General features: G+C 41.6%; 1 long non-coding RNA gene across 1 annotated transcript in view; it reads left to right on the forward strand.

Annotated features, from left to right (window-relative positions):
* The window catches only part of LOC130515682 (uncharacterized), a 32471-nt gene extending 18089 nt beyond the window's left edge, over positions 1 to 14382 (forward strand). Inside the window, exon 5 of the long non-coding RNA XR_008947241.1 lies at positions 11983 to 14382. This is a non-coding gene — a long non-coding RNA (uncharacterized LOC130515682). The remainder of the gene's footprint in view (positions 1 to 11982) is intronic.
* The last annotated feature ends 337 nt before the right edge of the window (positions 14383 to 14719 follow it).

The raw sequence follows: 14719 nt of genomic DNA on the forward strand, positions 1-14719 counted from the left end.
TATTTGTTATCTGGGTATGAACGTTTATGACATGTCATTCCCATAAAATCCTTTTTATCCTAAAGCGAGAGTGGGACCAGTGCTGCGATGTTCTGTCTGACTAAGTGCACCAAAGAGCTTTGACAGTCATGGTTTTTGATTTCAACTGGGTGAAAGCTTGACTGGTGTCCTGACAGACTGAGCGGCTGGTGCGTCATTGACTGGTCTGAGAGCAGCTGAGACACAAAGAGTTAGGACTTGAGTTCACCGGAAAAGAAGCCCATCTGTGCGGGAAAAAACAGAGTTGTGACAATAATATTGAAAGAATATCCAAATTAAAACTCAACAATGAACAACAATGTCTCTGGATTACAGGTAGATTTGTTTGATCTTTGTGCCTGACAGTTCCACAACAATGCTTCCTTGTTGTTTTATCGGTGACATTTTGTTCAAAGAGCCTTTGCATGGTTAAACACAGCTCAGCCTCTCGCTGCTTGATAGATTGTGTGTATATTAGAGGTGATCGCTTCCGATATTGCGTGATACAGGTACAATGACAAGAGATTAATTATATTTTGTGTTTTTATTGCACAGCTGAGCCACCGGTCCCGTAGAGCTGTCACAGCGTGCCAAAAGGATTGGCTTCAAGCAGAGCAATCATCCATTCACTCATTTGCAGCTATTTGGTGAAACTGGGTCAGAGGAGTTGATGCCGTTAGCTAGTTCCAGTTCTTCATAGTCAGTTTTTAGTTGAACATAAAGTGTTCAATGAATGAAGCAGCTCGTTCTCCTCAGGCTTTATCATGATGTATCTCAGAACAATCACTCCTTGTTGAGTTATTCAGCATAAGTCTATAGGTTAATAGGTGGACTGAGCACAGCAACCAGTTGGTTCCCCCGACAGCAATTATGCTCGTTTGCATGATCAGTCCCAGTGCTTGATGACCAAACCTTAGGCTGATTGAAGGACCTACCTCCTCGGGGATCTAATTAATGTTGTGTTGTCTCTTCAAGCCTGATTGTGTACAGGTTCCGGTGGCCCCACTGTCTGCGGTGATGGTGCGTTGAATGAGGTCACTGTGTTTCATGGCAGCCAATGTGACTCACAGTTGCTGACGGAGATTCTCACCTGTGGAGACACGCCGCGTGGGTTTTATCCACACTTGTCACTGCTCTAAATCATTGACATGGTACTCCAAGTAGCTTTTCCACTCTGTCCTTCCACTTCTTTCCAAAGTGCTTCTCTTCTGAAGGTTTTCTGCTTCCTGCACATCACAGTGTCATCTGCAAATGTTGGAGTCCATGAAGATTACTGCCTGACCTCATTTCTCAGTCTGTCAATCACTACAGCCAACAAGAAAAGGGGGCAGGTTCAGCTCTCAAGGCTATCTCACCTCCACCTTGACCTCCCCATCAGTCCTGCACCACAACTCACCGCTGTCACCTTAATCCCATCCATATCCAGCTCTGCTCCAGACTCCTGCACAATTCTGTCTTTTCATTGCATCTCACAATGAGCCACCGAGGATCTTTTTGAACATCTTTGAACTTCTCCAATGCAACCATTGCATCTGAAGTGAACTCTCCTTTCAGATGATCAAGCAGAACAGGAGGAGAGCACGTCTTCTGTTACTCCAACCAAGTAGTGGAGCCAGATGTTAATTTAAACATGCCACTGATTTGTATCAGCGAGCAGCCAGTGTAGTGGTATAATTACCATCTGGGAAGTATGTTGATTTTCAGAAAAATCCATATGGGCACACCGAACCAAAGTGAGGCTTGGACTGAAGGCTTAAGGGGATAATGGCAACAGTTATCCTTTATTGAAAGTCTAGTTTTTATACTAGAACTCAGGAGGATGGGGGGGGGGGTTGAATAACATCAGTATCTTAGAAGCTCTTCTTTTATCCTTCACTCATAATACTGTGGAACATGCAAAGGGAAAGCATTGCACTAACTCATAAAGGAATACATTTTCATTTCTTTCTACTTTCCCTTTGTTTCATCACGCTACAAATCTGCAACAGACAATTTCAATGTGGTCCATTTCAAGCCTCACTTTGATCATGTCCTGGAGTAACAGCATCTGCACACAAAAAAATCAATCATCTGTAGTTTCAAATAATCTAAAACCAAAAACACTGTTCAGTGTGAATATAAAATATGTTCAAGGGAATTATCTTTACATTTTCTCTTGATGTGTTTCATTTGTGTCTCCTACTTGCACATTAATAAGCTTAAAATTGTTAAAAATTCAACATATCTGGCATTAACACCAGATCTGAGGCTTTTTAGAGTGGACTTTTATCTTCTTTTTGTGTTTATTTTACATAAACTGATGTTAGGCAACCCCTGAAAAATCAGTAAATTCCCTAGTGATAATTGACTAAAACTCTTATAACTCCTACCACAATATTCATTTCCCCAAAGTATGCATAATTGTCACAGTTAAGCAATTTTTGCTTTTACAGCAAGTTGAACGTTGAATAAAAATTTTAGTAAACTTCCTTTGATGTTCAGCTAACATTGCCCAGAACTTAGCATCCGACCGAAGGAGTCAGACATCGCTGACTGAAGCAGACTTCCTGCCACAGAAGTCTCTCAGGGCAGCACACTTTGAAGTTAAAGACTTACAGCAGGATTTATATATAGTGATGTTGAGAGTATTAATGAGGAAGTTTGGCTAATAACAATCCAATCAGGACAGTAATCAGTTGAATTTAGTCAGGTTTTCCAGCATTTTCTCTTTCATCTGCAGCTCGGCTGGCTGCATCAAATGCCAGACATGACCTTAAATTCATAAAACACAACTTTTAGCCTGCATATACAGTATATTTTATTTGCATTAATGCACAAAGTCTATAAAGTTTCACTCCAGCCACAATATCAGGAGGGAAATTGTTTCATCAGTCAAGTATTGAACAATCGCTCATTGAGATCCACCATGACCAATAGATCAAAACCAGAAAAATAAGCCTGAGCGTGTTTATCACAGAGGCTCTTTAGTGTCGTGCCCTTTCAAAGCAGCTTTACTTTGCCCCTACTGGGTATTCCAGGGGAATTAGATGTCATTCTTTTTCTCAGAAATAAACCCCATCTGCTCCTGAGAGTTAAGGCTTTGTGAGAAGCCTCCCTACGGTGGGGATTGTGGCGATAAAGTGGCAATAACACGTTGCTGTTGATACTTTGGAGCTGGATCCAATTGTGATAGTAGGATCAATTTTTTTTTTAAACCAAAGCTTCAATTCAAAGATTCTTTTATTAATTCGTTAACATTGTAGGTCTGATTAAAGGAACATTGTCTTTCATGGATGGTTTTATTTTCTTTATTTGAAACAAGAGCGATATTAATTATTTTTGAGTGACTGCGTGGTTACAAAAGAATTGTATTTATAGTTTCCACACCCCTCCCTACATAAAGAGATTGGATCTGCTGAAAGAAAAGCTCTACTTCCAACGTGATGAGACTGTAGTTGTTCACGTCTCCCTGACCTGTCTGACCCCTCCCTGTTGCAGTCCACTGGCAAGAAAAAACAGCATGTATTGGAGAGGTAGTTGTCTCAACACTCAAACAATGCATTGTTTAAATTCTCATTAAAAGTTCTGTCCTTGAAGGGGACAAAGGCAGAATAAATATACAGGCATGGATCTGTTTACAAAGGCTGACGCCTGACCTGCCGTATTATTGAGTGGCCGCTTTATTTGTTTTTAACAGCGTCATTCTAATGTTTTCTGATTGGTTGTATTTGGTCACCTTTAATAATTGTTTAATGTTTGCGCGTCTTTTTTAAATTTATCCTTAGACGGATCCTGTTTGTGATAATCTGAGGCACCAAAATAGACACAGACACACAAGGGTTATATAAAGATTAGAGAAAAGGCGGAGCAGGGGCTGAGTTCAGGTGGAGCAGGACTCAAAGGTGGCAGCCAGAGCTTGAACCTGGGGGCATGTCATGGTGAAGGTCGGCAGGGTGGTGGGAGGCCAGGTATGCATGGATGAATCACAGTAAAAAGAACACCACTAGCTCAGGTAACAGCAGGCTGTTACACCTGTGAGAGGAGAAACAATCTTGGTGTTTGGATAAACGGAGAGAAGCACGGACTAATGTGCAAGTGGTTGTATTTTGATGCCCTTTGTGTGGCGCAACAATATACAGAATTCCTCCCATACTGCCCTCTTTCTCTTTCCACTATATACTCAATTTCATTCCAAAAAAAGAGATGATGTACCATTTTCTTTTCAATTCTCAAGGTCCGATTGTAATTATGCTGAAGCTCAGTCAGTCACCTGAAGCGTTTCAGTCATTTTTCACTTGCTGATATAACTTATCTTGTCTTCTTCACTTCACCTACAGTCTCGGTTGTCTGTCAGTTCACTGACAGATGCACCTGCAGCAGTCATGTTCCTGCCTCACATCCTGCATTTATTTGGCAGGGAAAAGCTGCTGCTGCACACTTGAGGTGGATTTGATGCATGTGAGAGGTTGGATCTTCACTCTTGTTCAAGAAAGATACAAAGGAAACATCTCTCCACTCTCTTTAAGGAACCTACTGTAAGAACGAGTTTAAAGCCTGGAAAATGCCTTCTGTAACAGCTGCAATACCGCCTTTAAAACCCCTTAATCCCACTCCCTTTCTCTTTAAGCTATTTTAAAATCTCAAATTGCCCCATCTACTCTAAAGGTGAGGTAAACACTGAGATAGACCTATTATCTCTGGTGTATGAAGCTGGTGGATTCATTGTAAATAATTCATCTTTAAATTAGGCTCCAGAGTATATTTTAATCAAGTAAGATTAATAATTCAAAAATAAATCAAAAATAATCCAATATGTTGTGTAGGTATTGATTTTTATCTCAAGAAATAACAATGCTAGGCACACAAAAACGGATAATAATTACGTGCGCTATCATGAAAATAGTATGAAAAGGTTGAATTAGGACAATTAGGATAAAGTGGCATCTTACTCTTCATCGTTGTCATATTTCATGCTGCGTCTCCATACACAAGATAGCAAACGCAGTATGTGCAGGACATGTCAGGCAGGGACAGAGTGAGATACAGTCTACTGAAGCTGCAGCTCTCTCTCTTTTCTCCTTCCTCTATCGGTAGCTTCAATCTGGATGTGGCTCTAACACTGTCGCTGCAGGTAATATGTCCTGTCTGATGCACAACACCTGAAGCATTCCACATAGGAATAAAAGAGTCCATCCATCCCTCTGTCTGTCGATCTGTGACATATAATTTAACACGTAACAACTGTATAATATCTTAAAGAGAAGCATAAATCACCATAGGTGTACCGGATTATATTGTTACCGGTGTAATCACACCCTTCCTTTGTAGATCTGTCTTTTAAATTGGACCCCATCTTGTTCTGCCCTGGGCACAACTCCCCCGGCTCCTCCACCCCACGCAGGTTAATTGAACTACACAAACCGGCAGCTCCACTCAGATCGGCACGCTAAGTGGGTCACATGGAAAATGTATAAGAGGTTCACAGGCTGATGAACCGTGTTTTTTATAGAACCTTGTGAGATAGTTACCCAGTGAGTTGACCCCCCCCCCCCCTCCCCATCCTCCTCTTCAGGGTTTTGGAGAGCAGATTCAAATATTCAGACACATTTTCTATGAAACACTGAAGTGGGGATGAAGCAATCACTCACCTTTTTTAAGCATTCGAGTGGCAAAAGAGCATCTTAATATTAACATTTCCTCATGCTCGCCTTTAGTGTGTTATGTCTTCAACTATACATTTAAATGTAAAGAATGTAAAGCTCCTACATCAATCATTATTTTAAGGTCCCCACAGTCTGGACTGCAACTGTTGTAGAAGGGAACAGCCTATCACCTCAGATGACGTGGAGCGATGCTAAGACTGTTTGACACATGGCATTTCAAAATGAGGAAAATGAACTTGTCCTATATTGATTTTCCTGCTGCAGGGAAACGATTTCAGCCGAGATCTCCATCGGTGAATTACATCGCAAGCGTGTGTCTTTTTCAGCTAAATGCTTTGCGCCAAGTCTATAAATGTCAAGCCGCATGCAGCACTGGGAAATCATTTATTTGACAATCATGTGTGGCAAAGATCAGGTAATCATGGATTGCTTTGGGAGATAAGCACAAAATAGAGCAGGGAGATAAAGATACCGGGATAGAGTTGTGTAATACTAAATATAAATGGGAGGAAAAAAACAGCTGTAGCCACATGATAGTAAAATCTGACCAAGAATGCCTCGTCTTTATAAATGTATAGTAATGACTTTTTTCGTTTAGCTTCAGTCTGTTGACTAAAACAGTTCATTTGGGTAACTGATGCTTTATTAGATACAGTGGCTGGTCCCTGCAGTCAGCACTGTCCATCGCTTGCTTTCTGAATCTCTGTTGTCTGAGTTAACCGTCCTGAAATGCCTCTTGATTTTCAGAAGTGCCATCAGGAAACAAATATGGCTGCACATCTTGGCACCGAGAGGTGAAAGCTGGTTTCTGCAGCACTTTTGCTCATTGCTGAAAGCTGCCACTCTTGACTTCAGCCTGAGGAGCTGACATTATGCAGCCTCAGGTGGTTTCAGTGCAGGCTTAAAAAGCAAGTGATCTGAGGTGTCCATTAAAATCACCTCTATCGTATTTAAACCAAAGGAGGTGCAATGCTTTATCCATTTTTGCAGATTTTCCAAAAGCCCAAAGTTTCAGGTTTTAGTCTAGCCTACAGCCCACGTGTCGAGGCATTATGAAGCCCACCACATAATGAGCCGACACTGAACTCTCTCCGTTTTTGTAAAAATGCCACCACACATCAGATGATTGGTGTTGCCTAGATGCCTAGTTGCCAAGGCGTGACCTTGTATATGAAGCCGAAACTGTCCCCTTCTGTCCTGCATGACCTGCCGATGGAATGCAAGCCATGGCTCCAGGCCGTGCTGATCTGCACCACTCAGGGGAATCGTGGGCTTATGTGCCGGGACGCTTCTGTTCACCTTTACCTACACATTTGTTGCATTGCAGTGTGAGACGTCCTGTCAGGAGAGCAGCTCTCCCACTAACCATCCTGGTTATCCATTTTCTAGCCTTGTCTCATGTCCAGCTAATATCAAGGGAACTGGCTTCTGTCCTGCCCAGACCAGACTATTCCTCTCACAGCTCACAGAAGATGTACTGACCTCCCAGCTACACTCACTAATAATTCCTTCGTATTGCTTGAAAGTCCATCCTTTCACTGACTCGTAGCTCTCCGCATGCCTTTTAAAGTCTTTTGCCTCTCTCTTTCTCCTGGAACCTGCCCCTGTCTTACATTTCCGTCCACAATTTATACAGTTTTAAATAGAAATTAATAAAAAGGACTGGTGAGTTTGGAATAAAAGGTTGTAACTTATCCGTATGGCTGCAGGAGTCGTGAAGAGATTTGTTTGTCTGGTAGGACCAAGTGTAACTGCAGGCGTTGGAGCATGAGTTTTTGTTTTCGCTGGTTTGTTGTGTTCTGAACCAAGGTACAGATTGAACAAATAACAAAGATCTTTTGCCCTATACACCCTCCAAAAGATAGAAGTCTTGTTTTTATTTCAGAATTTTGTAGTAGGAGTTTTAAAGGAATGACATTCCACAAACCCTTTTCTCAAAGGATATCTTGAAACACGTTTGTGAGCTTAGGTCACTCAACCTGTAGTGTACTCAGATAAAGTGTAAATTTTTTAGATGAAACTGTCCTGTTGCAGAACTGCCTGATGACTGACAGGGCACAGCTCCATAAGATTGAGTTAGATGAAGTTGAGACACTTATCAAGTTAAAGATCTCAAGAGCAAAGATGAAGGGATAATTTCTATTGATCCAGCTGTGCTGCTACTAAAAAAAGCTAAAATTAGAGCAGGAAATGCAAGAGTTTTGCTTTAAAAATCTGTCCCTTTGGGTCGTGAGCATTTTAACCAAACACACAAAACTTGGAATTGGAAACAAGGTTTCACTAGGCACAAGATGTTTATATGGCCACATATGAGCCCACATCAAACCCACCTCAGAACATTTGAATGTGCATGATTCAGTCTAAAAATACATATCTGGGATAATTCACCCCTATTAGAATCAATAGCAGTTAGGTGTGCGGAGGATTATCTTCACAGTCATCTAAAGCAGCCTCATTAAACCATGAGAGGAGCACGCCTCTGACATCAGACGCTATCTGCTGATCTTCACAGTGAAATAAAACATTTATTACACTCTGGAGAAATTAGCACGCTTTAACTTCCTCCCAGCCATGTCCCAAATCTGCTCCTCTCGGTTAATATTTCGCTCCTGCTTTATAGTTCTGTAACTAGGTGTAAGTAAGGCTCTGCCAATGTGATGAGATGATGTTTGTCGATTGCAATATCTGTCTCGAGTCAATGCAAATTAGCTGGAGGTTTGGGGGCTGAAATGCTGTTGTGTCAGAAAAATGTCAAGGTGCCTGTGGAGACTGCTCTATATGTTACCTTATCTATATGGAGTCTGCTGTCAGTTGAAGTCCCTACATTATAACCAGGCTTGTGGTAAAGACCTGTAAGTACACGATGACGCATACATACATCACTGAAGTCTAATTTTGTCTCTGTGTGGCGGTGAAGCTGCTAAAGTGAAAGCTTTATGTCACAGTTGTGGGCTACCAGATCACAAAAGGAACATTTACCCTCTAACCTTCTTATAGTGTTTCATTTAGATAACTGAGGCTCTGCTGCTCAGTATTTCACAGGCAGAGGTCTGAGCAGTTAATAGACAAACTTGTGTCACAGCTTTTCTTTCTCCTCTCATTTTAAGTGTCCCTGCCCTCCCACATGTATCATGGGACCTTTCTGATGGGCCTTTGTATGAAATAATTACAGTGCGCGAAAATGTTGAAACTTTAATGTTAAAACTAGTAAAATGTGACTTTCACACTGTTGCATCAGTTTAGACTTCCTAATAATATATAAAAAATATCTAACTTTTCTGCTGCAACACTTGTCTTTTACCAATTTAAGTAATTAGGAATCTGGGTTTTTCCACTTGTAATGACATATGAGATGAACTCGGACAGATTAGTGTTTACGACTCAATCCAGCAGGATTGGATGCATTTGCATTTCCAATCACACTCAAGTCGGCGCCCCGCCTTTGCCACATGGGTCCAGATGCTCTGGACCGGTTAATCGCTCCATCTGAGTGGAAAAGAGAATCTCCCACAAGAGAGTTTGAGTAAAGAGGCAGCATTTCCCCTTCGTAAGTTCAGATTCACACGAATAACTTTAAAAAGTTCCAGTCCCTGGTGAGGAGAATGAGCTCTAATGAAGCAGAGCTCTTGTGTAATCTGTTTAGGCTCCATGTGCTGCATACTGATTAAAGGGAACTATTGATAGAGAGGATGAGAGACAACACAGGAAATACTCTGGTGTTTTAAGCTGATACAAGGGGACATCAATATTTTTACATTTTCATGCACAAATGCCAAATTAAGTGTCTTGTTAGATAATTTATAGATCTAAGAGGCCTGAGAATGAGCTCAAGTGAGCTGATCATAGCAGATTAATTTATCCAACACTGTTTTTCTCATCCCATCTTTTGGAAAATGTCTATTTTGGGGTTAGCTTCTGGGTAAATATTCCCACTAACCATATAATTCTACTTAATTAGCAAAATAACAAGATAATTAGTTTGCAGCTTGAAAATGAAAGATTCTCTAAAATAATAATGAATTTAATCCATTGATTCGGCCCCTTCATCCCCTGAATGAAAACAGGTCTTTATTTCCATGTCTCTCTTTGACGGTGGAATGTAATTGGAATGTGAAATATGTGGACGCTTTAACGGATTTAAAGATCAACGGCTGGCAGTTGGGAACCAGAGCATCACCATAAACCTGTGCTAATAACGTGTAAAGGATTTGGTTGCCATGTTGCATTGATATAAAGGTCAGGAGCTGACATTTGGGCATGGCAAATAAAATAACAGTCATCTTCCTGTGGTTGAATGGAGATAATTTCATTGTTTTAATCTACGGGCGGTTAATTCATTCGTGGGTTCTTTGTTTTAAAAGGTCCATTGATGCTTCCAGGCTCTGCACCTGTCTTTTGATGTTTTTTTTATTAGGCTTTTTACTCAAATGAAGCATTTGTTCTGCAGTCATTTTGATGTTTGTGCTGATTTTCATTCTACTCTGCCTCCAAGTGGTCTGAGAAATCTGGGCTGAGGACTCCTCCGTCTCTGTGCGCTCAGGCAGGAAAATGCAATTTACCAAACATGACCACTTTATCAGAAATGAGTTCTGATATAAGCAGGACATTTCCCACCTTTACATTAAGGATCCTCCCTCTCTATGGCTGTGACTTTTGTATAAAGCAGCAGGAGACCTTGAGACACCGATGTGACCCTTCACTGGAGTGTTACCATGGTAATAGAAGCCGTGTATGATGGACAGCTGAGTTTGGTACGTTAGACCCGAAGGTCGTCCAAGCTGTTCCTTCCCCCGGTGCTTCACATGCCCACTAATCACGTCCTCATCCTTGACAGATCGTCTGTCTTTTGTAGACCATCACTCTTCCTCCTCCTCCTCTCGGTTAACTTAAAAAGAGAAGGTTGCGACCTCACAAGACAATTGGAACCTTCATCATGCATCAATCATTTTTAAGTATCGGTGAGCTTCAGCTTGAATCCAGCTAATCCGTCCTCATCATAAAAGCCTTGAAAGGATGGTGAATGCTCCTAACTGTGTCTGTGATCAGAGCTACAGATTGCATTGCATCTAATTAGGGCTGAAAGAGTATCAGGTCAACAACAACATCTGCGTTACTGACTCAACTAATAACTCAGCCAGGCTGCAAGGTCCCTGCTCTGTTCCCGCGCCTCAAATTCTCCTGCTCAGCGCTCTCGTGCCGCTTCAGGCTTCGTTTATTTGAATTATCTCCACATTATCTCCACCGTGACTGATGGGAGGTAACATCAGACGTCCTGGTGGACAGCTATATATTAGGTGACTCAAAAAGAGTCAACGGAGTTCTGGTTAAGGTTGCTTGATTTTAGATTCAAGCAATAGCGTTCATTAGCCTCAATGTGCAGTTCGTCCAAAAAGTGAAAAGAGGCATTTGTGATTTGGCTGGAGGGAATTACATAAATAACCTTGTGCATCCTCTCATGCTGCACATGCTACAGAAATGTGAGAAAGAGCAAAAACCACCTGGATTTAAGGATTAACTGGCTGTTAGTTGAGAAATGTTATGCAAAATGGATCTGGGGCATTCTTGTGGAGCCCCAGGCATGAAAGAGCAGCAAACCATCATCTTTGTGACCCCCTCTATTTGGCAGTTTGCAGTAAAATAACTCCCCTCACCCTCCATGCTTAGCTATGGCTGGATACTGTATATCTGCGGGAGGAAGTTTATTCCCAGCCAACTAAACATTCATCACAACATTTATCTCCTGCTCCTTCCAAGGCTGCTTGAAATCTTGGAGTCCCGATTGATGATGAACTGAACTCTTGTGATCATGTAGCCTCGGTCTCCCAGTTGTGCTGCTTTGCTTCATTTAGAATTAGAAAAATGAGGCCCTTCCTAACCCAGCACACCACCCAAGCCGGGCGATCTCCTGCTACCACGTACCACTGCAGTGCTCTTGTAACACATGCATCACTGCTTGTGGTGAAGCTGCTTCACATTGTCCTGAACGCCTCTTCTGACAGAGCTCCACTCTCTCAGAACAGGGACAACCCTCTCTGCCTTCAAAAAGCTCCTGAAGACAAAGCTCTTCTGAGAACACCTGCTCTCGTAACAGCACTTATCTTTCTCCTCCTGTCTCCTCTCACCTCCTCTCTCCTTCTATCCTGACTGGTCCCAGGTAGTTTAGGACTTAAGGTAGTATTTTATTCACATTGGTCTCAGTTGAATGGTGACTTGATTGCGTCTCCCATTGAACAAAAGTGACTAAGTGACTAAAATGTTAATGTAAAAATGTCAAACATGTCACTTTCTAATTCCTCAGTATGCTTTATGATTCTGTGCACAGATGATGAAGCTACGACAAAATAATGATTAGGTTCCCCACTTATGGTGAAGTTCCCCCATCGCCGTCAGAGCCCGTTATTACCCGCAAAGCTGTCACTGACATTTAAATGATGTGTGAAATGGGGGCAAACTACTGCGGAGAGGGAGGCGTGAACGAGTGGCAGCATCTGCAAAAATATCCCACAGCTGATGACACGGTGATGACACACCCCTGATCTGGAGTACTTTACATGCCTTGTTAATGATTGATTAACTGATTGATTCTTTCTCCTCCTTTTTTACTACATTATCTTGTATAATGCTAAGAGGAATTTAGGACTGTTAAAGCCAAATGGAGTAAAATGTAGCATGAAAATTGGCACCATTGCGTTTAGAGCTTGTTTTAATGATGTTCAGTTTAAATTGTTGCCCATCTGGTGCAACGCCTGTTGCCTTTTATTGATTTGTCTGTTTTCGTTCTTGTAAGTAATGATTTAGTGAGAATGGGAAGCTGTTCGGCACCGTTATTTCCAGAGTGAAAGCTGGAAATATCCTTTACGAGATTGTGTCTGAAACCCAGCAAATTGTGGCAATAAATAAAACAAATAGCGTTGTAAGATGACTTTATACAAAAGCGCAGCTGAACTCTCCACCGGCTCAGCGGCTCCATATTATACTTTAATCCTGGGAAAAAAAATGTTGCAAGAAAAGGAGGAATTAATCTGAATTAGTGCTTTGACTGATCTTATTGACTCTGTAAATGTGTCACTGCTCCCCTGAGGGGAAAATTAATATCCCTCGAACTGAGCAGAGCGACAGATTATCCACGTTATCTCATTGGCTCATTAGCTTCTGATGACAGCAGGCTCAGCCGGTGTTAAAAAAATAAGCTTTCCGACTGTCACGCATGTTCCGAAACACCTCTGAAAATAATCATAACTGAAGAATTAATCCTTATCTTCAGAACACAGTAGGATTTCATGCGTCGTGTCCAAATTTTGCTTCCACTTTCAAGCTTTTTATTCCAAATACAGTTAATTCCAATATTATTCCAGACATTATTCATATTTCATGCTCCCCAAAAACTTTTCCACTCATCATGTGATCATGTGACTTCTTAACTCTTAGTTGTAACGATCACTACTCCCAAATCTCAGTTTTTTCAGGTTATTTCCTCGGTTCTGAAAGTAGTTTCTGTCTGCTACCAGTGCTAATTATACGTGGATGCAATCATTCACCCTGCCTTCTGTCAAACCTCCCTTTTGTAGCCCCATTTCCAAAATCTCTGACTCTTTTTGGCAGCTCGTAGTTTGATGTTTGTATGTCTGTCCAGAAAAATTCCATGAATACTAATGCCTCAGTCTCCCGCTGCAGAAGCCTCACTAATGCCCTTTCAGGAATATTCCTCGCCTTTTGACGGGATTAGAGTTGTGTGTTTAGCTGGCTAATATGAATAAAGGTCTGAATTCAAAGAGGGAATATCAGAGGACTGGCGAGGCATCTACAGTATTTCAGCCCCTTCTGTCAGTCCAGTCATGTTTATTAAAGGTCCCATGGCATGAAATTTTCATTTTATAAGTGTTTTTAATGGTGATATGGTGATAGACCTAAACCATCCAGTGGAGAATATTCTCCACCTTTGGTAATGTGAACGCTCGGGCAGGCCTGTCTAAAAACCTCCCCTTATTTCATCATAAGGGGAGGTTGACAAAATCAGCTGAGCTACGACTACCATACCCTGGGCACAAGCTATTCAAGGCCACACCCCCGCCGCCCACCCTGCCCTGCCTCTCTCCAGCTAATTAGCATTTATAGCTGCAGACACCTGAGTGGCACCACTGAAAGAAAGCTCATTGTGGGACTAGTTCTCTGTTGACAAATCACGATTCTTAACAACACTGTTCATTTGTGGAAAATGAAAGTGTAGAGTTGTCCAGTTTCATCCCTCCCCAGCAGTTTCAGGTGTCTCGACGTCCTCCCTCATCAGGCTGACTGTGGGGCTCTCTGGCAGATTTACACCTCGTCCTCCCAACATTCATTCATCCTGGATTGGACTCAACTCCAGTCCATGTTCAGAGATTTGGATTATTTAGTCAACCGTCTGCTGACTTCTGCTCTCCTGTAATCTGTTGTCAGATTTGCTGCATATGTTCTCTTGTCTTCCTGGTATATTTTCAGCAGAATACTGATGAACTTTATTCTAAATCTGCTGCTGTCAGGGGGAATCTGCTACAGTTGGGCGATAACTGTCACCCATTATTTACACTGTAAAATCCATCATTTTTTAAAACGTAAGATTACATTTTCCTTTGTTTAAAAGATATTAAATCTTTAAATAATATATCTGAACAATGAAATATATATAATATATAAATTTTAAAGTTATTTCAGAAAAATGGAGAAAACATGACTAGCTCATCAACAACAATAATAATAATAATAGAATAGGGCTTAGCATAAATATGGAAGAGAACTGTGCAAACTTCAGTCTTTTCAGCACATTTCTGTGCTATTGCAGCTCCAGCAGAGCAGAGGAAACACACCTGATTACCACTTTTGTCCACTGTTGTGTTTGCCCCATTTCCTTGCTTTGGGCAGTTTAGTGCCTCCGCTCTGCAGCACTTTGCACTAATGAAAAGTTGTCATAGCTCAGGCTGTGATGGATGGTAACGGAACAAGTTCTTGGAAGCTTTCTGGCACAGTTCGGCCATTGCAAGGAGAGGAGAAACGTCTCTGGTTGAACAAAAGGCAGAGATGTG

The sequence above is a fragment of the Takifugu flavidus genome, chromosome 19, assembly GCF_003711565.1.
Source record: "Takifugu flavidus isolate HTHZ2018 chromosome 19, ASM371156v2, whole genome shotgun sequence".
Classification (NCBI taxonomy): domain Eukaryota; kingdom Metazoa; phylum Chordata; class Actinopteri; order Tetraodontiformes; family Tetraodontidae; genus Takifugu; species Takifugu flavidus.